Raw genomic sequence first — 23,783 nt, forward strand, 5'->3', positions numbered from 1 at the left:
TGAACCAGCCTATGGGCGACTTCCCGTGGCTCCAATCGCTAGCCTAAAGGGCCCCCGGACCAGTGTATTTTGTACGGAGAACCGCGGCTCCGGGGCGCCGACAAAGCAGCCGCGCGGGGCAAAGCAGCGGCGCTGGCCAAAACAGCCGCGCTGGCCAAAACAGCCGCGCTGGCAACTGTGGAGCACCTCCGCCCGGGAATTTCCTAGTCTGTGGGCAATAAAAACACGGCATCCACTCACCCTCTGCGCTTTCACTGGGAGCTGCAATCCTGAGCTGTTCCTAAACGGCCATCTTGGATCCCCCTCCCAGTTTCTTGATTTTTATTTTTTGTATATCCACTGTTTGTTTGGTGTGTGGTTATTATAAGGCTTGCAAATACTATCTTGTAAGCCATTATTTTAACTTGATAAAAAATACTATTTGCATAAACAAGCAAAAACAAAACTAATAATAAACTCTACACCTTACTTTTGTCACCCTGCTTTTTAACCTTTCATTGTTTCTGTTTATTGTACTGACTAGGTCTTGAAAAGTTGTTGTCGTTATTATTTTTATTTACTTATTATTTAGTCTTTTTACTTAGGATAAGTGTTGTTTATATACCAAAGTTACAGTGTTTTAATAGTCTGTGTTTTTCTGTGTACTATTATCTGTGAGTCTTGTACCTTCAGGACTCATTATTGCTCATTAATGTCCTTTTCTTTTTGATTGAAGTACTCCCTTAGCATTTCTTGTAGGACAAGTCTGGTATTGATGAAATCCAGCAGCTTTTATTTGTCTGGGAAAGTATTTCTTTTTTCATGTTTGAAGAATATTTTCACCAGGTACACAATTATAGATTAAAAGATTTTTCCTTCAGCATTTTAAGTGTGTCATGCCACTCTTTCCTCACCGTAAGATTTCCACTGAAATGACTGCCATCAGATGTATTAAAGCCCCATTATCTGTTATTTGTTTGTTTTCTTCTGCTGCTTTTAGGATTCTTTCTTAATCCTTGACCTTCGGAAGTTTGATTATTAAATGCCTTGCGGTAGTCTTCTTTGGGCCGAATCTATCTGCTTGGTTGTCTAAAATATTCTTGTACTTGGATATTGATATCTTTCTCTAGGTTTGTGATTAAAACTCATTTCTACCCCAGTAGAAACTCATTTCTACTCATTTTTACATTTTCTACTTTTCTTCCTAAGTGCTCTTAATAATAATTTGACGTGTGTAATATCTCCAGGGTAATTTATATTTATCAGTGACTGCTGAAATTTAAATAGCAGCTGTCACATACACCTCTCCCTATCATACCTATTTGCTGTATTTTCTCTAGGCACTTTTTATCATTTACGACATTTTGTCTTTCTTCTTTTTATTTGTAACATATGCCCTCTCTCTAGATTGCTAGCTTGACACAGATAAGAATTTTTTCTCTTTGGTCTAACACTGTATCTATCAGTAAGGTGTAGATTATAGTCTGGCTCACATAGTAGGTACTCAATTAATGGTTGTGGAATATACTAATGAATGAAAGAAAAATGCATGAAAAAATGCCTGAAGTCCATAATAAATTTGACAGAAACATGTGTCAGCACAGAAATGAATATAGTTATGAGCTATATAATTAACTGAAATTATGTCCTTGATAGAAACACAGGCTTAAATTTAAATGCATCCTTGTTCTCTTATGTATTGTGGGATGAGCGTAGTTAGCATTTTCTTCAAACCTTACATCTTTTAATGTAAAATGTCAATAATTTTTTTCATAGCCTTGTTTTGGGTATTGAATAAGAAGACATATGCCAGATAATGACATTTTCCTTCTTTGTTTTCATCCCTATATCCTGTAGGGTAAGATAAACATACATAAAGCTAAAGTGAATGTGTGATTTATCTTTTAAACCAGAACTCATCTAAGAGTAAAAGACGCTAATATTTATAATTATATTGGGACAACAGATGCACATCAGGTCTGCCGTGAGAAACCAGAATGTATGGTTAGCCTATCTAATAAGCACACATAAATTTGGATGTTGAAAAGATTAAAAGCGTATCATTTGCATCATTTTTAGAAGTTGCATATCTAAAAACAGTATTTCTCAAGATTCCCTTGCGACAAGGATTCTTAGTATAATTAGGTTTTTCCAGTTTAATGCATAACATGAGATTGAGAGGGTATAAGAATAGTAAAGGGCATACTTCCTTTGTTTTCGCTGTTGCTGCAGAAAAGTACAGTGATGTTGAGATTTTTTTGTAACAGAGGTCAGTGTCTAGCCACTACGTTAGTGGTTATTGAGAGACAGATGTGATAGAGGTATTTTTCTGGTGCCTAGATCACAGCCAGAGTGGTATTTTCTTGAAGTGAGACAAAGCAGCTCACTGACAAGCCATTTCTTTGGGAGTGATTCTGAATGTTAGGCCAAAAGAAACTTCAATTGATTAGTCAGCAACTACACTCCCATATTAAATGCTTCCTGCTAGTGATGGTTCTCTTTCCTGCAACTGAGAGTTAAAAAACATACAAGATAGACTAACAGAGCCTCCTAATTCACAGCATGGCTCCTCCACTTAATGCTAGTATTATCTTTTCATAAGTGAGTGAGCAGTCTTGGCCAGTCTGCTTAAACAGCATACTAACAAATTTTGAAATATATCTTCACTTCAGTTGAGGATATAGAATAATTATCACCTTTGTAATTGCTTGCTTCTCTGGAAGTTTTACCTCAAATATGTCTGTTGTGAATCAATATTTCTAGGATAAATTCTACTGAATTGCATGGAAAAGCCACACATGTTCACTAACACTCTTATCTAATCTCAGTTCTTCTGATATTGAAAATACATAACTACAAATGAAGCTAAATTAATAATTAACGAATGTGCTGTGCTGTTTAGATAAAACTATGCTCAACTTTTACAATTAATCTTTGATTAGTAGTCGACTCAGGTTGGTATCTTCTGGCTCCCTCTTTTATTAATAAGAAAAGATATAGTCAGTGTCTGATAGATTTTCTGGGATAGGTATCTCTGGTGTAAGTATTTATGATAAGTGTAAGTTTTTGCCTACATTGTCAAGTTCTCAGGTTGGCATAATTCTCATGAGTCAAAATATTCTTGTAAAGGAGTATAAATGTATTAGAATTTATTTATCTGAAGCTTCCTAGACAGCCTTATTGTTAATGATAGTATAAGATAATCATGTGTATACAAAGACCAATGCAATCTTTTCAGATGTTTGTGTTCAGACAACTGTTGTATCTGCTGATAACAACAAAGTCTTCAAGAGACTGTTTATAATATTTTTAGAATGACATAGCTCTGAATGTGAAATGATGAGTAGTTCTTTTTAATAATACAATATTAAAGTAAAATATTTTAGCCTTAGGTGAGGTCGAGTCAATGAGAACTTATACAGAGTATGTTTAGACCTCACAGTCCGGAGAACAAAGCTGTTTAGGGCCAATTCTTTGCTTGAAATTGAATGAAATCCAATTGCACCTAAGCTGTGATAATAAATATGTAAAAATCACGAATGCAAATGGATAACAGTTGGAAGGAAACAGAAATGTTACTGTAGTTGATTTGATAGTGTTAGTCGTATTTGGAATATTTTAACTTTACTTTCAGGGTATTAGTATGATAAACATATAGAAGTATAATGAATTAAAGTTCTTTCAAGCATTTTATCCTAAAAGTTATCATAGTGATATCTAAATCTAATGTACAGTCTGGTCAAGTATCCTGGTGATAACAAATTGGCTGATTCATTATGCTTAAATTAGAAATGGAGAAATACAATCCCAACAACATTGGGGCTTATATAGACCAAGTGACTCCCTGACTGTATCTGGTAACAGCAATAAAGGAAGGAATATAACCCTATCAACATCCAAACTCTTTCAGGTTAACCAAACAAATCTAACAAGATGAGGTATTTTAAGAATATAATTTTCTTACAGTAAAGACTATATAAATAATAAAACATCACTACTTTACCTAGCATATAAACACAGATAAGAAAATGGTACAAACTTGGAAATACAAGAGAAAATAAGGACATTAAAATTATATTATATTGCCTCTGGCTTACACAAACTATTTCAAAGATGCAATGACCTCTTTCATATAAAATTATAGGAAATTGAAATCAGAATATTTTCTCTGTAAGAAGTTTGCAGAAAGTTTGTGTCTTAAATAGCTTTATACCTTCAGGACTACATATTACACATAAAATACTAAGAAGCCAGGAAACAAAGTAAAAAGACCCCCAGGGATTTCAAATCTCATAGATTTACTTTAAAATGTTTTCTTGAGGAAATGAGTTTCCTATAAAGGGACACTCAGGCTATCAATACATCTACTGAAAAGAAAGTAAATGAAATATTTACTCAAAATAACAAAAGTAATAAAAACATTGGCAACAGTAACCTATTTTAAAGGCAAAAGTCCTTTCAGGCTTAGTGCTTTATTTTTCCTCTGTCTTCATTTCAGAGGCATTATCTGCCAATAAATAACTGAAACCTATTTATCAGGATCAACACATCTGTTAATAAATACTAACATTAGCTTTCAGGCTTTGCATTTTCAAGTTTAAATTGTACTAAAAATTTATTCCTTCATACCATTTTGAAAATATAAGTAAACTATATATATCACTGCCATTTTAGGTTATTTAAGCAGTCTTTAAGTGAAAATATATTCTATACATAATGAATTCAATAATCCTTCATTAATAGTTTAAAATGTCAAAAACAAAAATTAAAATTATCTGCATAAAATTTTAAACTGTTCTTCAATATGGAACAAACATTTTAAAGTATCTATTGTATCCCTAGAAGAAGTATCTTTCTTAGCATTTTCCAATCTTGAATATTGGAAATCTTTTAAAAATTATTTGGCAGCTAAATGTTAGATTATCTCTTACCTTATACTACTATTAAGTTACTATAATAGGTTTAATGTGTATTTTTTTGAGATATTTAAATCTACAATCAAATATTATCAGAAGATAATTGACCCATAGATAAGAATCACAAGGAAAATATATAAAAGTCAAATATTTTATAAAATTTTTATCAATGAGTTTTAAAATTCACTGATAATTCAGTGCATATCCACATATACATTGAGTGCTATGTATTGTCAAACATTGTGAAACACCAATGAGAGATAGAGGAATAACGTGTTACCTATTAGACAGAAAAATATTTTTTTAAAAAACATAATACTATATTGATGAGTTCACAGATACTTTGGGAAGTCACAAACATTAATTTCTAAAATGACAGTATATTTTTAATGGGATTTGGTCATATTATCAAACATTAAAATTATGTCCTCATTGACTCAACAGTCTCTAAGGAATTCTTCCTGCAAAGTTTTCCTAAGAAAACAGTAATATGTGAATATATTATTCTGTAATTTACTCTTTTAACTTAATATTGTGCTCAGCCTATTTACATTTGTTCCCAGGGTATTGACTTACCACAATTTATTTAATATTTATTATACCTTTTTTCTATTTCAAATAAAGTATAATAAAAATCCTTTCAGCACAGTATTTCTATGTGACGACACTTCGATTTCTATTGGATCAAGGCCTAGAAAAGAAGTTGCTCATTCAATGGGTATGTACACTTTAATGTTTAAAAATGCTGACAAACAAATTTCACAAAGTTTTGAGTGAAGTCCAATTTTATTGGAGGTTATGATTGCAACACTGAATATCACCAATCTCAGATTTCTGTCAACTTGATTGTTTAAATAGATCTCATTTCAATCATCATGTCCATGATGGCTAGTGAAGTGGAAGCTATTTTCGTTGATGGTCATTTGCATTTTCATTTTATTAACATATATAACTTTTTATGTGAAGCAGAAATATTAACTTTTTATCTGTTAAATACTTCAAACAGCAGTTTGAGCCATGTGTATTTGTCAATTAGTGAAAATTTCTGTTCTACACAAATAACATTAGAGTGCGGTTCAACCATATATTTTATCTCAGTCTATTTGTTATTTGACTCTGCTTATTTCTTTAAAAATAAAATTTTAATTTAATATAATTTGTACCATACATATATTCCTTTTTATACTTTCATATTATTATAGATTCATAGCTTTGTACATAGCATAAAATGGGACTGTTTTCTTTCAAAGCAATAGTTGTTTTTAGTACTTCAAAATTAATTATTAATAAATTTCCATTTATTTGTAGGACTGGAAAAATGATTCCAAACCAAAATTCTTACAGGCTTTTAGAGTTAATATAACAGTTTAATTATTGTTTAAATATGGATAATGCATTTTAATTTTTTTCTGTGACTCCTGAATAATATGAAATGCAAAATGATCACAGATTGAATTTAAATTTTACAAAACAATACTAGAAAAACATATTACATTAATTAAATATGACAAATTTGCCCTAAAGGTAAAATGCTATTTGCAATGGGAAAATGTTACTGATGGCTATAATTTCTTATGGGATTGACTTATTAATAATTTAATGAACCATGTGATGACTCGAAATTATCAGCTTTTTTGGCTTCTGAAACCTTTGCTGTTTACAGCATATTGTGATATCACTTGTCTTCGTTTTTCTTGGGCATCATGAAGACTGTCTCCATACTTTCCCAAATAGGCTGCATGTTTTAAAGCAATATTACTTGAAAGTAAAATGTTCCCAAGCACAAACTAAAGTACATGGCTATCCAATGTTCAAAATATATTTCTGCATTTCATTATTCAAATTAAAACAGAAAATATAAAATGTAAAAATTGCTGGAGAGCACTTCTAAAAGCACAGGATTAACTCCAGGGAACACTCTGTTGGATGCTGATGAATGGGCCTCTCTCTGTTTCCCTTTAACAGAGGGAGAGGAGTACAGATTTGTAGATTAAAAAAAAAAAAAAAAAAAAAAAAAAAAAAAAAAAAAAAAAAAAAAAAAAAAAAAAAAAAAAAAAAAAAAAAAAAACCAAAACAGTAAAAACAGAACACATGCATTTAATCCCAGTAAAATGCAGACACTTCCCTAGTGCTCTATAGCGACGATTCTCTAGCAAACCCTGCGTATACACATTAATCATGACTGTTTACCAAGGATGAAATTGAAGCTCAGAGAAATTTTAAGAATTTCCCTGAACCACAAAATTATTAGACATGAGACTTAGTTTTCATACCTAAGTGTGTCTTTTCCAAAGCCTCTGTCTTTCTGCTTTCAACCCTGAAGCAATAACTTTCAGCTGATTGTCTACTATTTAACTGGTTCCTGCTCACTACATATGGCTTCATTTCACTGCTCTCATATTTGCTGAAAAATGTTAGAAAAGACAAACAACTTATTGACAAAATGAGTCTATGGCAGTCAATTTAATTCCAAAGCTCTTTCAAAATCCTCCCAGTAATCTTAGCTGCTTTTTCTTATATATATATGGCTCTATATTTTCAAAAAATATATTTAAAACATATTTTGTCATAATTAACAGCAATATGATTATGCAAATGGCCTAAACTTACACAGGCATACAACAAAATGACATAAATACAGAAACAAAAAAATAAGAGATTCGACCGGCATGTTTAATTCCCTGAATCTTAACCTAGATTGAGTTCAGTGGTACTTTTAGCAGAACTTCCTCCTGCTTTACACCTGAAAGCAGATGGAGGCAGATTGCATCATGAGTTCAGTCCTTTCAAATTACAATAGTTTATGATGCTCATCTGCATTTTAATCAGATACAAAGGATTTATTCTTGAAATGCATCAAGAAGGCCTATTTTTAGCACTTGGAAATGCATCAGAGAGTTTATGGCCAATCAAGTAAAACATGTTGCACATTTTTACTTTGTATCTCTTTCTTGTGAGTTTATAATATTACATGGACAGGGTTGTCAGCAGTTTTATTAGTAGCTGTGCATAATCCTTTCAAAGTAGGGATGCAGAGGTAATTTCATACTCAAAATTTATTTTTATTAGAATTAACTCATTTTCAAAGGAGTTGGGTTTTGTCATTCAATTTAATAATCATTTATCTAAAATGTTAGACTTATTAACAAAGAACATAGTTGCAAATGGTAGCTTTCATCTACTATAGCCTTCTTAAGATCAAATATGACTTAATAAGCATACATCCAGTACCTGGAAATTAAGTAGGGCATAGGATCTATGATATTAATAGAACAAGTGAGGAGATTTTAATGTTACTTTTTAGAGGATACTATTAATTCACATTTACAATTTGTGGCAATTATGAAATGAAATCCTCATCTTCAATATAGTAGCTCTACCATGTTGAATAAAATAAATTTTAGTTTTCCACCTAGTATTCGAATGATTACAAACTTTGCAATCTACATTGCTATTTTTTAAATTGATTTTTACATACTAACTGAAAGATAGTAAGGGATAAAAATGTATTAAATTATTGAAAAGTATGCTTTTATGAAAATGTGTTTAAATGAATACGCATGAACTTGTAATATTTATACCTTTAGTTCAAATACATTTTAAGAGATAGATACGCAAATGTTCCAGAATTTAAATCGTCACAGATTTTTAATATATTATCCTTTTGTACATTCAATTATATAAAAACATTAATTACTAAAATGAAAATCAAAGAATAATCTCAATTTTTCTGGCAATCCAAATTGTTTACTTATCTATAGTTTCTCAAATGGGAATTGACTATACTACATTTTTACCTGTTTAGATGTTTACTGATCTATTGTTAAAAACCAGCAAAGACAGAATGTTGTCAACAAATTAATAACATCTTATTTCTGGAAGAAAATATGTAGTCTTTGTTATTAAAGTCTTTCATGAAATGTGTACATATTTTTAAAATGAAATTGTATTCATCAATCTACAGTAGCATGAAAAAGACATGGCAGAAATTCAGTTCTTTTTAGAGATGTAAAGCAAATTAATACAAATTCATTTTGTAACTATAGGCCTAATTTTTATTTTTCCAATAAAAGTTGATTACAGCAAATCAGGTATAGACTTTGCTCTCTGTAGAAAACAGAACGTAGATGATATCATTAGTATGATGGAAGCAGCTGTGATAGAACATAATCCATATATTTTCATTGGAAGACCTGAATTTCCTTTCAGTTTATCTACTTACTGTGTGATTTCGAACATGTCATTTAGCCACATTAAGACTCAGTACTAGAATGAGTATTATCTTTTTCTTCAAAAATGGTTGTGAAAGTTTATTCACATCATCTATATAAAACTCTTATCAAGCTGTATAATTGATAAAAATGTGAAGTTTCACATTTTTTCCTTTTAAAAATCATCTTCATATTCCAAAGTCTCTATACAACTTTTATTATCCACTTTCTATAGGTTTCTAATCAGATTTGTCAATGTGGGGCACATGCCCAATTTTAGGCAGCTGATGGGTATATACTATTAAATCTGTAGTCAGAGACAGCTATAGATAGATATGTGTGCAGATGTGTAATTCCCAGCTAGTGAACCACTCTATTGAATCATTGGCCTCTATTCTTTATAGTGGGGTCTTTGCTGATGATCCCTCCAGTTTTAACTAATCTCTCGAAGATGTTTCCTTCTCTAAATTTTCCAATTACCTTGTAATCTCTTTTTTTCTAATATTAAATATTTTTCACCTAAATATGCATTGAATGAGCTCTGTTCTAGCCAAACCCTGGCCAAATCAACAGTTACCTTTATTGTTTATGTCAACTGTTGGATTGAAAAAATACATAGCAGTCATTTGTGAACACAAAGTAATCAGTAATATCAGGAGGTTTTGAGTTATATAATACCATACTTAAGTAAATACTGGCACTGTTTATAAACTTTTCACCTTGAAACTACCTTTTAACTTGTCTTCCTTTAATTCCCAACATTTGTGCTTTTTTTTTTTTTTTTTTTTTTTTTTCCTACATTGTGATTCTCTGGTTTCTTTGACTTTTGTAGGAAGTTGTCCACTTCACCCAAGTTGTATAATTTATTGACATACAACTGTTCATAATATTTCTTTATAAAATAACCCCTTTTATTTTAGGAAGTTTAGAGCTATTTCCCCTCTTGTATTTATGATTCTAAGAATTTAAGTCTTTTTTTTTTTCTTGGTCAATCCAGCTAAATATTAGTTGATTTTGTTAATTGTTTCAAAGCATCAGCTTTTGGTTTTATTGATTTTCTTTGTTTTTCTATTGTCTATTTCATTGATTTCTGCTCTAATCTTCAATTTTTCTTCTCTCTGCTAGCCTCAGGGTTAATTTGATCTTTTTTCCAATGCCAAGGATTGAAGTTTAGGTTATTGATTTGAGATCCTTCTTTTTCAATATAAGCATCTGCAGCTATAAACTTCCCTCTAAGCATTGCCCTAGCTTCATTCCATAAATTTTGGTATGATGTGTCTGCATTTTCATTCATCTCAAAATATTTTCTAATCCCCCTCGTGACTTCTTTGAATCATTCATTACTTAGCAGAATGTTTAACTTTCATATACTTGCAAGTTTCCCATATTGATTTCTAATTTCATTTTATGATTGTTAGAGAATGCACTTTTTATTTTTATTCTTTTGAATAGACTGAGGATTTTATGTGGGGGCAGCTGCAATTTGGTCAATCCTAGTGAATATTCCATGTGCAGTTGAAAACAATATATTCTGCCATTGTTGGGTGAGGTGCTTCATAGATTTCCATTAAATGTAGTTGGTAGGGATTTGGAGTCTCTATTCTACATCATGCTTCTTCTCCAGGCAAACTCTTTGAACCCTGACTCTGGTGCTGGGAGTAGAGACAATGTCATGCTTTTCTCATTGTGACACCTCCAGTTTAGGAACTGAAAACCTGATAGATAATGAATGCAGCAGCCCCATGTTTCCTTGGCTTGCTTCTCCTAGCGTGGAACCTCTGACACAAAAGCCAGGGCAATGAAGGGTAGGGTTCCAGTATACTCAGCAGTACTGTATCCAATATAGATCTTCTGTCTCTTAAGTAGGGAGCAGAACAAGGTTGCCTCCACTATTGAACTGTTCTCTTCAGTGACATGTAGCTAGGAATAGGGTAAGAAGTGCTGATATCTAATCCTCCTGAAAGAATACTTATCTGACTGGAAACTGGAGGGAAAGGGAACCCAAAATAATGCCTATATCAGTCTGGAGTGTAATTTCCATTTCAATAAGCTTGGAGGAGTTATCAATGTTGGTATATTTTTAAAAATATGTGATTCCTTATTTGCTGTATGTTCTTAGAGCCATTGACTTGAAATGACAGTTATTTTATAATATTCACCAGTTTCACTGGGAGTGAATCCTTAGAGCTCCTCAGGCTGTTGTGTGAAAAGTGGAAATCAACTCATTAAAAAATTTATTATATTTTTATATTAGGTAAATTCTAAGAAAAACTGCTGAGAAGAACCGTATAGTCCCATTATTTTGCTACTGTTAAGGAGAGAAATTATTTCACCAATTAAATTCAATGGAGTTTATTTGAGCAATTAAAAGCAAAATGAAACAAAATAAAAATGATTCATGAAGAAGACCACTCTCAGAACCAAATCAGGTTCAGAGAACTCCAGCTAACTATGTGACCTGACAGCATTTATAGAAAATAGAATTAAGGTATATAGACAACTAAATTGGTTACAGCACAATTGGTTAATTGATTACAGAGCCTCCTGCAATTACCTAAAGCTCAGCTACTGTGATTAAGCTTTATATTGGTTTGGTCTGTTGGGCCCATGCAGGAGCCCAGTCTAAATCTGTGGGCTCCTGCAAATTTTATTTAACTCTACTCTCTGCCTTTGTTCCACACACATGGTCTTTAGAGCCCCATATTATGGGGTCATTATTCAGGTTATTTCCTTAAGATTTAGTACATTCTATTCCAGTGCTTCTCAAAGATTAGGTATGCACAAAAAACTTGAAGATCTTATTAAAATAGTTTCTTATTTAGAGAGTCATCCTGAGGCCTAGGTTTGTTATATTTTTACTAATCTCCATGTGACACTGATGATGCTGGCCTGTGGCTTACCCTTTAAGTAGCAAGGTTTGGGTCATCCAAAAAATCCTAAACCACCATTATTTTAAGACTGATCATCTATTAAATAAATTCATACTAAAGTACAGATCATCATTCTTTGACCAAATATCAGTTGATGATAGACTCCATTTAAGAATTTTATATCCATGTAACTTACTGTACTGCCTTCAAATATTTTGATTATCACTCCTGATTAAATCAGTAACTACTATTTTAACTTAGACTGTGATTTTACTTTGATCAAATGTTTTGGACCTTTTAACATTTTTGACAAACATCCTCAAAATCAAATCCTAAATAAGTTTCTGACTTAGACTTATTGGTTGGTCTAATCAAAGCTATACAGTAATAAAATATTTTTACAGTTCTGGTCAGACCATGAATTCCAATATCACCACCTCCAATCTAATAGTTACATATACTGAGAGAGGCATCAGTTAAAGGACTCTACCCACCCCTTACCCCCTTGAAAGGGTCCTTTATCAAATGCTATTAATTAATCCTTGTACTATTACTTTATAGGGCTTTGACTCCTTGGTACACATATCTCACCTAAAAAGAGCACCAACTCTTAATCATGAATGTTGACACCAGTATCTGACATCAAACTCAAGTTAACCAAAGCCTCATCTTCAGACCCAGAAAAAGGCGACAATCAATGTAACCTGCTTTTGTGAGACACAAGGCCAGAAATCAAAACTATTCAATCCCTTTATGACCAGGGACTATTGTAAAAGAGATGGCCATGTGAAATTATGAGAGTTAGGTTTGAGGAGTAAAATGAGTTTAAATCCTCCAAAAAAGATGGGCTCATAGATGCCAATGGCCCAATATATAGAACTTATAGATAAATTGAATTTGTAACCTTACTTTTTGGCTTTTGGCTTGTGGCTCTTATATTGCTCAAAAGAGTTTTAAAAAACAATGAGTGCCTTCCCACCTCCATTCCTTTTTGGCCTAGAATGTTTAATTGGCTATAAGTCTTTTGGCTATAAGACCTTGGCCATATGGGTCCCATTGAAGAACAGAATATATTGAAGAAGGCAGATAGCCACACCACCTGGCAATACTATGAAATGAAACAAAAGCTTGGTCATTGATGCTACTTTTGGCATATTTTGACCAAAAAAGGGGGGAATGTGAACTAAAGATAAAATCCTAAGCCCTCTACTGACTGAATAGACCCCTTGTGGCTAAGGAGACCCCAGCAAACCTTAAAACTGAGTTCCTGACCATAACAGGATGGGAAGTCATACAAACTTCTTCCTTTTGGAGTCCAGAAACAACTGACCAGCATTAATGTTAAAACAGATATCATATGATTGACAGAACAGCATCTTTGTGTCTATAAGATCTTACAAACACCATAAAGTCTTCAGTTTACTTTAAAAGGACTCTTAAAATTGGGGCTCATGATTCTGACAACAGGGATTCTAATTTATACAATGGACAGCAGTCCTAATATATTCATGCTACATCCCTGAAATCCTGGACCAGGAAGTGGTAAACACTTGCTGATTACTGCCAGGCAGTTTCATTCCTCTAATTCTGCCTCTTACCCCAACTCTTGCCCTTGCCAGCAAAAAAAAAAGCTGGGTGTTTTTCACTCAATTCCCACCATAGTAGTTCTCATCTCCAGACAGACATATGATCAAGCGCATGGGGAACCAAAACCATCCCTGCAAACTTTATAAAATTAATCAGGGAAAAAGGGAAAGGGAGAAATGAAAATAAACCAAGCTTCCAGATCATGCAGCATTAATCATTATGTCAGCTTGCTGTCTGACTGGCTTTCCCACAGTTGTTTCGTTCCTATTGCCTCAGAATCTTGTAGACCCTGTTAAGAGCATATAGTTCTAACTTTTTTATAGATAGTAACTTGAACATTATATAACATTAAGATTTTCCTTTTTCATTTTCTTTCAGGTCCTGCCTCCTGATGAAACTACTGACTTAGCTGGTTTGAATGACCCCATAGGCTCCAGCTGATCTGAAGAATCCCACAGGAGCTGACTCACCAAAGATTATATCCTGATGATTTCATCCCCCATTCCCCTGCCAATCAATAACCCCAATTTCCCAGTCTGTTTCCTTTAACAATTCCATTAGAAAACCCTGGGGGAGACGGATTTGAGGGACTCCTCCCACCTCCTCCTTTGGCACCTGTGATAACGAAATTCTTTTTCCATTGCAAACCCTGCTGTCTCGTTGTAATGAGTCTGTTACTGTACAGTGGGCATACGAACTTGTTGGCCCTATAAATTCCTAAAGCAACTTCCAGTACTGCAAGCGCCATTCATGATAAGTGCTGTACACAGGGGTAATATTTTCATCCTTTATGCCATACTTTTACTCATCTATGTTTATATATGTTTAGATAGGCAAACACTATTGTAATTGCCAATTTAATATATTTGTGGAAAATTATTTTCTTTAAAGATTTTACTTATTTGTATGCAAGTTATTTAAATACTTTTGAATACCAAGTTAAATACCTTACTTAGTAGTGATTCACAATGTATAATTTATATATAATCTTTAAAAGATCATAAAATAAACTCAAAGTATACGTATTCATTTCATTGAAAAATAAACCTTAGAACCTTCACATATATGTATATTTGTGTATAGAGACATACGTATTTATATATCACATTTAAGTATATAATTATTCTTCCAACTATATAGAAGCAGAGTACAGAAACAAACAGTATATTTGGTATAAATTTATCCTGAATTGTGGTTTCTAATAAGATTAGGAAAAGCTAGTCTTTAAAACTTCAAAAGAAAAGCTGCTCTTCTTTCTAATTATGTTGACAAATATTCCCTTCATCACAAAACCTAATCATGTTGTAGCATAATTATTTACACATCTGTTTCAACAATTATCATATGAACTCATCAGGGAAATTGTCTTCAACTCTCTCTAAACCATCCTAAAAGGTATTATTAATTTTCCTAAAATTTAAAATTCTGCTTATATTATTCAGGAAACTAAAATACCTCAGTGCCTTCATAGTACCTAATGGAAAAGGTTTAAACTTCTTTAGGCAAAAGCCTTTTGCTTACTTCTTTTGCTTTATTTGGTGATATTCAAATATATTTACATAGTAAAATAAATAACAGATATTTTGTCTACACTATTTTGTGTAGCAAGGGTGGAATTTACACACTGAAATAAGTAAATAAATACAAAGGGACAGAACTAAGGTATTTAATTTATGGTTGGAGAAGAAAGCAGAGATGTTTCCTCTGAGGAGTACATAATATACAAAAATAATATAAATACACAATTCCTTCTTCACTGAATATACAGTGCTAAAGGTAGAATGGGGAGAGTTGTTTCTCCATTTCTGTCTATATGCATAGTCTTGAAATCCAGTTATTATATTTATCGACTTTAGAAAGTTAGACAAAACCCACAGATCCTGTAAGCCTATTTCTTTGTGTGTCAGATATGAATTATAAATGTATATGTCACAACCTGGTTGATTAGACTTAAATATATATATATATATATATTCACATTTATATATATATATAAATATATTAACGTGAATATATATATATATTCACATTTTCCTAGCACATTAGATGCGTTAAAAATTCCAACCATAATTATTATTTTCATTATGTTATCTGTAAATATTACAATTTAAGTTCTAGCTTATTGATGAAAAAGTAGCCATTGCCAGAAATAAACACCTGTCTACAAATGCATAACACAACCCAAATAAGATCAATATTTTAAAACATTTAAAACCATTATGAATGTACTTCATTTAATTTAGACTGCAAAACAATTTAATAGTGCTAAGTGAGAAATAAGTATGGTTGCTACTTGTTGCCAAATAATAAAGACTTACATTTACAGCCTAAAGTCTCATATATCTGGGCTCACAGCAGGGTGAACATTATTCCATTTCACAGCTGAAAAAAAAAATGGAGCAAAGGGAAGTTAAATTCCTTTCTAAATTCACAGAGATAGAATACTGTTCTTTATGCTGCAGAATTTTGTGAAATATTCTTAGAAACATATAATTAAAGGCATTAGGAGGTAACTTTTGGGAGAAATAACAAGTATATAGTTTTACATACTGTCTACTGTAGTTACTCATTCGAAAGTATTTATCAAACCTGGACGCTGTTCTATGGACTCAGGTACCTCCATGAAGTACACAGACAGTGCTTGTGTGTGTGTGTGTGTGTGTGTGTGTGTGTGTGTGTGTGTGTGTGTGTGTTTTCCATCTAGAGCTTACAGTCTAGGGAAGGAGATTGAAAATAAACACATAGAAACAAATTAAATGATTTCACAGGTGATGAGTTCCATAAAAGTAGCAAACAGGGTGCTAAAAGAAACACTTTTAGGGTATTTACACTAGAAAGAACACCGAGAGAACGTCCCTTCTAGAGGTTATATCTACTCTCTAGAAGACACGAAGAGTAAAAGTGACAAGCAGGGAAAGGATTTCGACAAAGAAGGACAGTTAAGTACTTTGTGAAGGGATATAAGTTGGTCAGTTGCGAAAAACTGAAAGCCTGTTAGTGTGACTGGAACACAATGAAATGAGAGAGAAAGACCCAGGTTGAGTCTGTGAGTATAGGTGGGACGTGCATCGGTAGCTGTTCATAAGAGCTTAGATTTTGTTTTAAATCAGATGGAGGCCCGTTAATGGTTTTAAACAAGGACGTGGTGTGATCTCATTTACAGTAGAAAAGGTCATTTGGAAGAGAACATATTTGAGTTGTGAAAGAATGTCAGCAGGGAAATTAATTAGGATCCCACAAATCTAGTGAGGCGTGCACTGGGCTGTGATCTTCAGCAGCCCATCTCTGGATACCGCGTTCTTAGCTAGTAAAAAGTACAGCCCGTCTAAGGAAGCATTTTCATGATAATGATGGCAGCAATGGCCCGGTTGGAGCAGCCGCTGTGAGGACATTAGCTCCAGCAGGGAAGGCGCGGCCAGGGTTGCGCACTCTGCAGAGCCAGCGGGTGCTGGAAACAAGTGATCCCAGAGGGAGCCCTGTGTCCGACTGAGTTGGCAAGGCAGGAGCCCGCGCTCCCGCTGCAGCCGCCCAACCATGGCTCCGGACTCGGGTATGCCTGTATTCTCGGTGCCGGGAAAGCCCCTGCCTCCACAGGCTCCGAAGTTCCTGCTCCCACTCCCTGGACTCTCCCTGCTCCCAGTGCCTGCTCTGCAGTGGAGCAAAGTTGTGGCTGTGTCCCGACTGCCGAGGCCAGGGGCTGTCGCGACCCAGTCAGGTGTGTGAACACTAGCGGCAGTGCTGACACGCCAGCTCCCCGCTGCCTTGGCCCTCTCCAGAAACTGCTCTGAGGCTGAAATGCTGGGTGCTAATGAGCATGGAAGGGAGTCTGGGGGCTGACGGTAGCTCGGTGAGGGCCTATGGGCACCCTTTAGAGTAGTCAGTCTGGGCGCCACTGACTGCAAGTTGATGGCAGCAGGAGCAGACAGGTTCGGAAGTGGGAAGGGGTGTGTACCTTGCAAGGCGTGACGCTCAAGCCTGGCGGCAGGGCAGCAAGTTCCGGATGGAGGCCACAACCCCGAGTGAGAATTTTCTCGATAACTTATGGCCATTGGAATGGTGCTTTTTCCAAGCCCGCCCATGGCTGCCCATGGACCAATGAGCACTCACTTTATCCTACCCATGAACCAATTAGCATGAACTTCCTCCGTTCTGAGCCTATAAAAACCCTGGTCCCACAGCACCTGGCACTGTCTGCCTGTAGATAGGAGCTGCTCGCTCTCTGTCTCCTCTCCTTTGAAAGCTGTATGGTTCCCCCAGTAAAGCTCTTCCCAGACTTGGGCATCCTCCAATTGTCAGGAACTTCAATCTTTCTGATGCGGGATCCCCAGACAGCGGGAGCAAAAGGAGCTATAACATTCCCCTGCTGGCTCGCTGAGCTGTGGGTTGGAGCTAAAAGGCCTGTACCGCTAGAGCAATCCCACCCCCTGCCAGCAGCCACCCCACCCGACCGGCAAGCAGTGGTGGAGCTGGAACGGGGCAGAAGGACTGAAAGAGCAGTTTCAAACCGGCTAAACACTCACACCCTACCCCCACCCACTTGCTGTGGGCGACGAGGAGAGAAGGTCTGCACCCTTTCTGGGAGTCCATACTTCTGGTCTCTCTCACCCAGGACTGTGACATCCTGTAACAGCCTCTTGGGGTTCTGTGGTTCCTGGTGTCTCTGAGCTTTGGGGTGCCACCGTGTTCCCCTCATGGAGAAGCTGATGCCTGCAGCGGAAGCCACGGTAAGTCTAGTCCAGTAGCAGCCTTGCATGAAGCAGGAGCCTGTGCCGGCACCTGGAGCTCCCATCCCGTAGCACCAGGCAGTAAGCTTGGCTGTGCCCAGTGGGCAGACCCGTGCTCATTTTCTCACAAACCTCTTCCTGTTCCTCGCCTGGCTCGTCCTTCCAGGTATGGGATCCGGGCTGGTAGTATGAGTCGAGCACAGCCTCACAGCCTGCCAGGCCAAGTGGGTGAAACAAGCCCAGCAGGCACGGGCAAAACTCTAGCGGAGGCGCCTGTGGATACAGAGGTTTCTGGGTGGCGAAGCCACACCCTAAGGATCCTGTGACGAGGTGGTACCTCTTGTTCGAGAATGAAAATCAGCTTCCTAAAGGGATCATGTTTATGCCCAAGGAATGTGAGCTGTACATTTTGAGCTGTGCTTCTAAGCACTGGAAATAATATCAAAGAGCACAATATCATTCTTACAAAATTTCCTTGTTCTACATCTATGGATAGAAACTTGGCTTGGAAAAATCGAAATCTAACGTAAGAAAATTAGTAGACAGTAATGTTATTTACCAGTAGTGTTATTTTAATATTGATATACCAGTATGTTACTTTTATAACTCTCATAAGCAACTTCCAACCCTAAAAGTTATTTAAACTCTGCAGGAATTACTTTTTAAAATGTTTCTGAACCTCTGATTCCAGGTCTCCCTTACAAATTCTTGTTCAAGAGATGGTTTGGTATTTTTACCACCTGTAACGAGTTGATTTAATTAAGATTACTGAATGGAGGATCCTTAAAAACGTTAATCTTGCCATTGGGTTTATATGTAAAGCAAATGAAATCAGTATCTCAAACACCTGCCGGTCTCTCTCTCTCTCTCTCTCTCTCTCTCTCTCTCTCTCTCTCTCTCTCTGTGTGTGTGTGTGTGTGTGTGTGTGTGTGTAAAATGTATCATTTAGCTCTAAAGAGAAGGAAATCATGTCATTTGAGACAACACGGATGAACATGGAGCACTTTATGCTAAGGGAAAGAAGACAGGCAAAAAAGACAAAATATGGCACAATGTCACTTATTGGTGGAATCTAAACCAGTGAAATTCATGGAAGCAGATAGTAGGATGGTGGTTTCCAGGATATGTGAGGTGAGAGAAATTGGGAGATGTTGGCAAAAAGATACAAAATTTCAGTCAGGCAGGATGAATAATGTATAGAATGATAAATACACTTAATAATACTATATTCTACACCTGAAATTCGTGAAGAGAGTATATCTTAAGTATGGGATACATATACACAAAAGATAGCTATATGAGGTGCTAGATATCTTAATGAACTTGATGTAGTTAGATTTCACCCGTACACATATATCAGAACATGATATATATTATAAATATTGTAGATATATGTAATTTTTGTCAATTCAATAAAGCTGAGGAAAGAAGAATTGCTGTAGTTGTGAACAGAAGGGGATTCTGCCTAAATTACAAAGAGGCTTTAATCAGCATATAGCCTGGTAGTTCACAGGATGCCAAGGACAGCTAAGAAAATATGTTCCACCTGGGAGAATGGAAATGCTGGCAGCTGAAGAAACTACAGAAGCTGGGGTTGGGAGAACTTCTTTTGAAATGACTTTACCAAACTTCAGTGCTAGTGATTTTTATTTTCTAGACCTCTCTAATAAGGCTAAAACACCCAGGAAGGATGATCTGATGATACAGCTTTGATTTACCTCTGGGTCAATCAGCTAGAGCTGAGGATGTAAGACCCCCCCAAAAGTCTCAGTTTTTAAAATTTAGAGCTTTCCAGGGAACAGAAAATTTATATATGCCAAAAGTTAAACCCAAATTGGCATATTTTAGATTCAACCTTATGGCTGTTTTCAGGCACAACCACACATGCACAGACATACAGATACACAGTTATTCCCCTCTATCCAAATGTACCTCTCTAACACATTCCATATATGCTGGACACTCATTCTTCTTCCACAAAAGAAAAAACTGGAAGTCACTTTCAGATATTTTATTCTGTGTTCTTTAGAGTGTTTGTTACTGAGAATTGTTTTATAATTCCATCTCAGATTCAAATACTTCAGAAACAAATGGAAATTTAATGACTGATCTACATTACATAGTGAAGAAAAAACCACATAAAATACATACTTAAAAAATAGAATTAAAATAGAAAACTATTCCATGCATCAAAGAAGAAAAAAGTTTTGGCTCTCATATTTGAAGGTCATAAGACTCTAGGGATCATGTACCATGTCTCTTCTTAACTTCTTTGCCTTCATCTTTTATTCTAGCTGACGGGTAGTAGAATTCTCCTTTGGGAATTCTTTTCAAAGACCACAGGGTACAGGAAGTGAAAATTTATGGACTATTAAGTGGGATACTGAGAAATGTTTCTACGTAATTCTGATCTATTTGTCTTGATTAAGGGACATTGCTTCAGAGAACATTTTGAATCCTGAAAAATGCCTGCCAATCCTTACGGGGTGTGGTCTCATTATAACTGACCATAGAACTGAATTTTTAATATGGCAATATTTTGTTTTATAAGGCTATGTGCTTTGGAATATAGGGTACTTTTCAGGAAAGGTAAATTCTTTTATAATTTTTTCCTCATTATTTTTACTGTGTGTGTGTGTGTGTGTGTGTGTGTGTCAGTTTCAGGGATGGGAATTTCATGTTGTTAAAACCATGAATTTATTTAACCTTGGGAACTATGATAATTGTTCTTTCACCCATTTAACCAGTAGATTTTTTGATGTGTAAACATGACCACTGGCATATATAGATCAACTGGCCAGCTTCTTCAGAATAGTAATAATAGCAATGCTGATGATGATAATTTTCTGGTAATCAATCACAAATATTTCTAGTCTTAATGTTTTTCTGAGAGGTCCATTTTCATAGCTGACTCTCAATCTTCCATCTGAGCAACTCCATTACCTAAGTCATATACTATTTTAAGAATCGTTACTTTGACAGTGATATTGACCTTTCACTAAGGCTATCCTTTTAGGAAAGCTCAGCAATGGTGAGTACTGTTAGAAGTTCTGACCACTTGGAGAATTTCCATTTTGATGGAAGCTCTGTAGCATTCCATTCCCAGCAAGTGCTGGTATTAACATAGAGAATCATTGTCAACCTCAATCATGTTACATTTTTCACTTTAGTTGGCTAGATAGAATCCCCTGAGATCACAGTTTGTAGGCTAAGAGAAAGTGCAAATGTAGCCAGCATAGGCAACTGTATTAGTCCATTATCATACTGCTCTGAAGAACTGCCTGACACTGAGTAATTTATAAAGGAAAAGGTTTCATTGACTCACAGTTCAGCACAGCTGGGGAGGCCTCAGAAAGCTTACAATCATGTCAGAAGGTGAAGGATGATCAAGGCACCTTCTTTACAAGGCAGCAGGAAGAAGTGCTGAGCAAAGGGGAAAGATCCTCTTTTAAAACCATTAGATCTTGTGAAAACTCACTATCACCAGAACAGCATGGGGGAAACTGCCCCTATGATTCAATTACCTTCACCTGGCCTATTCCTTGACACATGGGGATTATGGGAATTACAATTCAAATAAGTTTTGGATAGGGACACAAATCTTAACCATATCAGCAAGTATATACTAAATGTAGACACTAGTGAAATATGAATTCTGACTAAGGTTATGTCACCAATTTCATATATTTCTATACCACCAAAATGTTATTGCAATGTGTCCATAAAGAAACTTTTTTAACTTAAATAATCATTTAGCTTTCATATCCACTTAAATGCCATCTGGCATGCAAATATATAAAATAACAAAAATACAGATTGCCATATTCTTCTATAACTCCTTTGTAATTAGCATTGAACTACACAAAGTACCAGACATTTGGGATGTAATTTAGCTTGTGTGACTCCCTTTGTGAGCTAGAGCAGAGAATAAGCAGCTTGCTCTGCTGATTGAGAATTTCATAGCCCTAGTTCCCGTTAATTCACTCAGAAAACACAGCTGTGCATGTTACCTCTGAATGCCCACCTCAAAAAGATGCATTTTTTACACTCATTGTCCTCATTCAAATTCAGTGTTTTGTGATAAAAGCAAACAACTACCGAGATTGCTGGATAGAAAAAGGCCACATTATCACAGATAAAACCAATATTTTGTCTATGAAGCTCTACTCTCTTGGAGACCACTCCGACGTTTAGTTTTTGTTCAAACTATCTCTACACTCAATGTAGAGTGACACATTTAGATTTAGGATATTTCTTAATTTGAAATTTACCTATTAGTATTTAGATGGTTCAATAATTCATAAAATGATTCAACAGTAAACACACTGAATATTTTAACATTCCTGTGTAATGTATCTTCTATTTTTTAGAAAGTATATGATGTACTATAACTAAAAATATGCTAAATTTTTCCATATGAATAAAAAGAGTAATACTTAAGGAAAAGAGAAATTCTCACACTTTTTTCCCTTTTCATTAGAAACACATACTATTTAGCTATTTTAAAAGCAAAATATACTGAAATTAAAATTCCTACCAGTCGTAATGTATACATTGGTTTTTGAAAATGGAAGAAGCTAATATTTTAAAACTACATTTATTATTAACTTGTTACAACTAATATTTGACCTATATGATTTAGGCAATGTTTGTAAAAATAAGTATAAAACTAGTGCTCAATGTTAATACTTGTATTACCTGATCTCATCATTAAAAGTTTTCAATGTACATACAACATAACTGAATTAATGTTACTTCTGTATAAAAAATATGTAAAAGGGATCCAAACACCAAAGAGACAAAAGACATAAGAAAATATGTCTTTTGTCTTTTTGTTGTTTGAATTTCTTTTTGCTTTTTCAATGAAATTTTTACTAACATGAGACATTCTTGTCAATCACAGTGCTGTTTATTTGCATAATTCAAATTTATGTTCACAGAAAACAATAAACAGTGTTCCCTTTAGTTTGCTGCATGGGTTATCATCATCTATACTCTCTGTTACACAAACATTGCAGAAAAATAAGGGGAAATCATAGATTGAGTTAGCTTTTAAAAATCTATTTAAGTCCATTTAAAAAAATAAAATTGACATGATTTATCACTTTCAATTTCTTTGAATGCTCCTTCTCAATCTATTTGGTTTGCCTGATTCATAAAACTTAGTAAAATAAATTAAGAGTCATGGCACCTGGGTAAAAAAACCATGACACTTGTTGCATACCTTTATGCCATCATTATTTGATTGATTGATCGATTGATTGATTGAATTATTGATTGAGACAGATTTTTACTCTGTTGCCATGTCTAGACTCAAATTCCTGGGTTCATGCAATCCTTCTGCCCCAGCCTTCCAAATAGCTGAAAACCATCAATTTTTTAATGTGTACCCTATATTCACTTTTTTTTTTTTTTTTTTTGACGGAGTTTCGCTCTTGTTGCCCAGGCTGGAGTGCAATGGCGCGATCTCGGCTCACCACAACCTCCGCCTCCCGG

General features: G+C 34.9%; 1 protein-coding gene across 5 annotated transcripts in view; it reads right to left on the reverse strand.

The window, feature by feature from the left end:
• Positions 1 to 23,783, reverse strand: part of MGAT4C (MGAT4 family member C) — a 769,261-nt gene that overhangs the window by 590,796 nt on the left and 154,682 nt on the right. For 4 of the 5 annotated variants that reach the window (XM_037730807.1, XM_037730812.1, XM_037730806.1 and 1 more), the window contains one exon: positions 15,882 to 15,945. The exons of the other annotated variant lie outside the window; for it this stretch is intronic. The gene's annotated coding sequence lies outside the window, so the exon portion shown is untranslated. The remainder of the gene's footprint in view (positions 1 to 15,881; positions 15,946 to 23,783) is intronic. 5 annotated transcript variants of the gene reach the window in all.

This window comes from Cebus imitator, unplaced genomic scaffold (genome assembly GCF_001604975.1).
Source record: "Cebus imitator isolate Cc_AM_T3 unplaced genomic scaffold, Cebus_imitator-1.0 Scaffold362, whole genome shotgun sequence".
NCBI lineage: Eukaryota > Metazoa > Chordata > Mammalia > Primates > Cebidae > Cebus > Cebus imitator.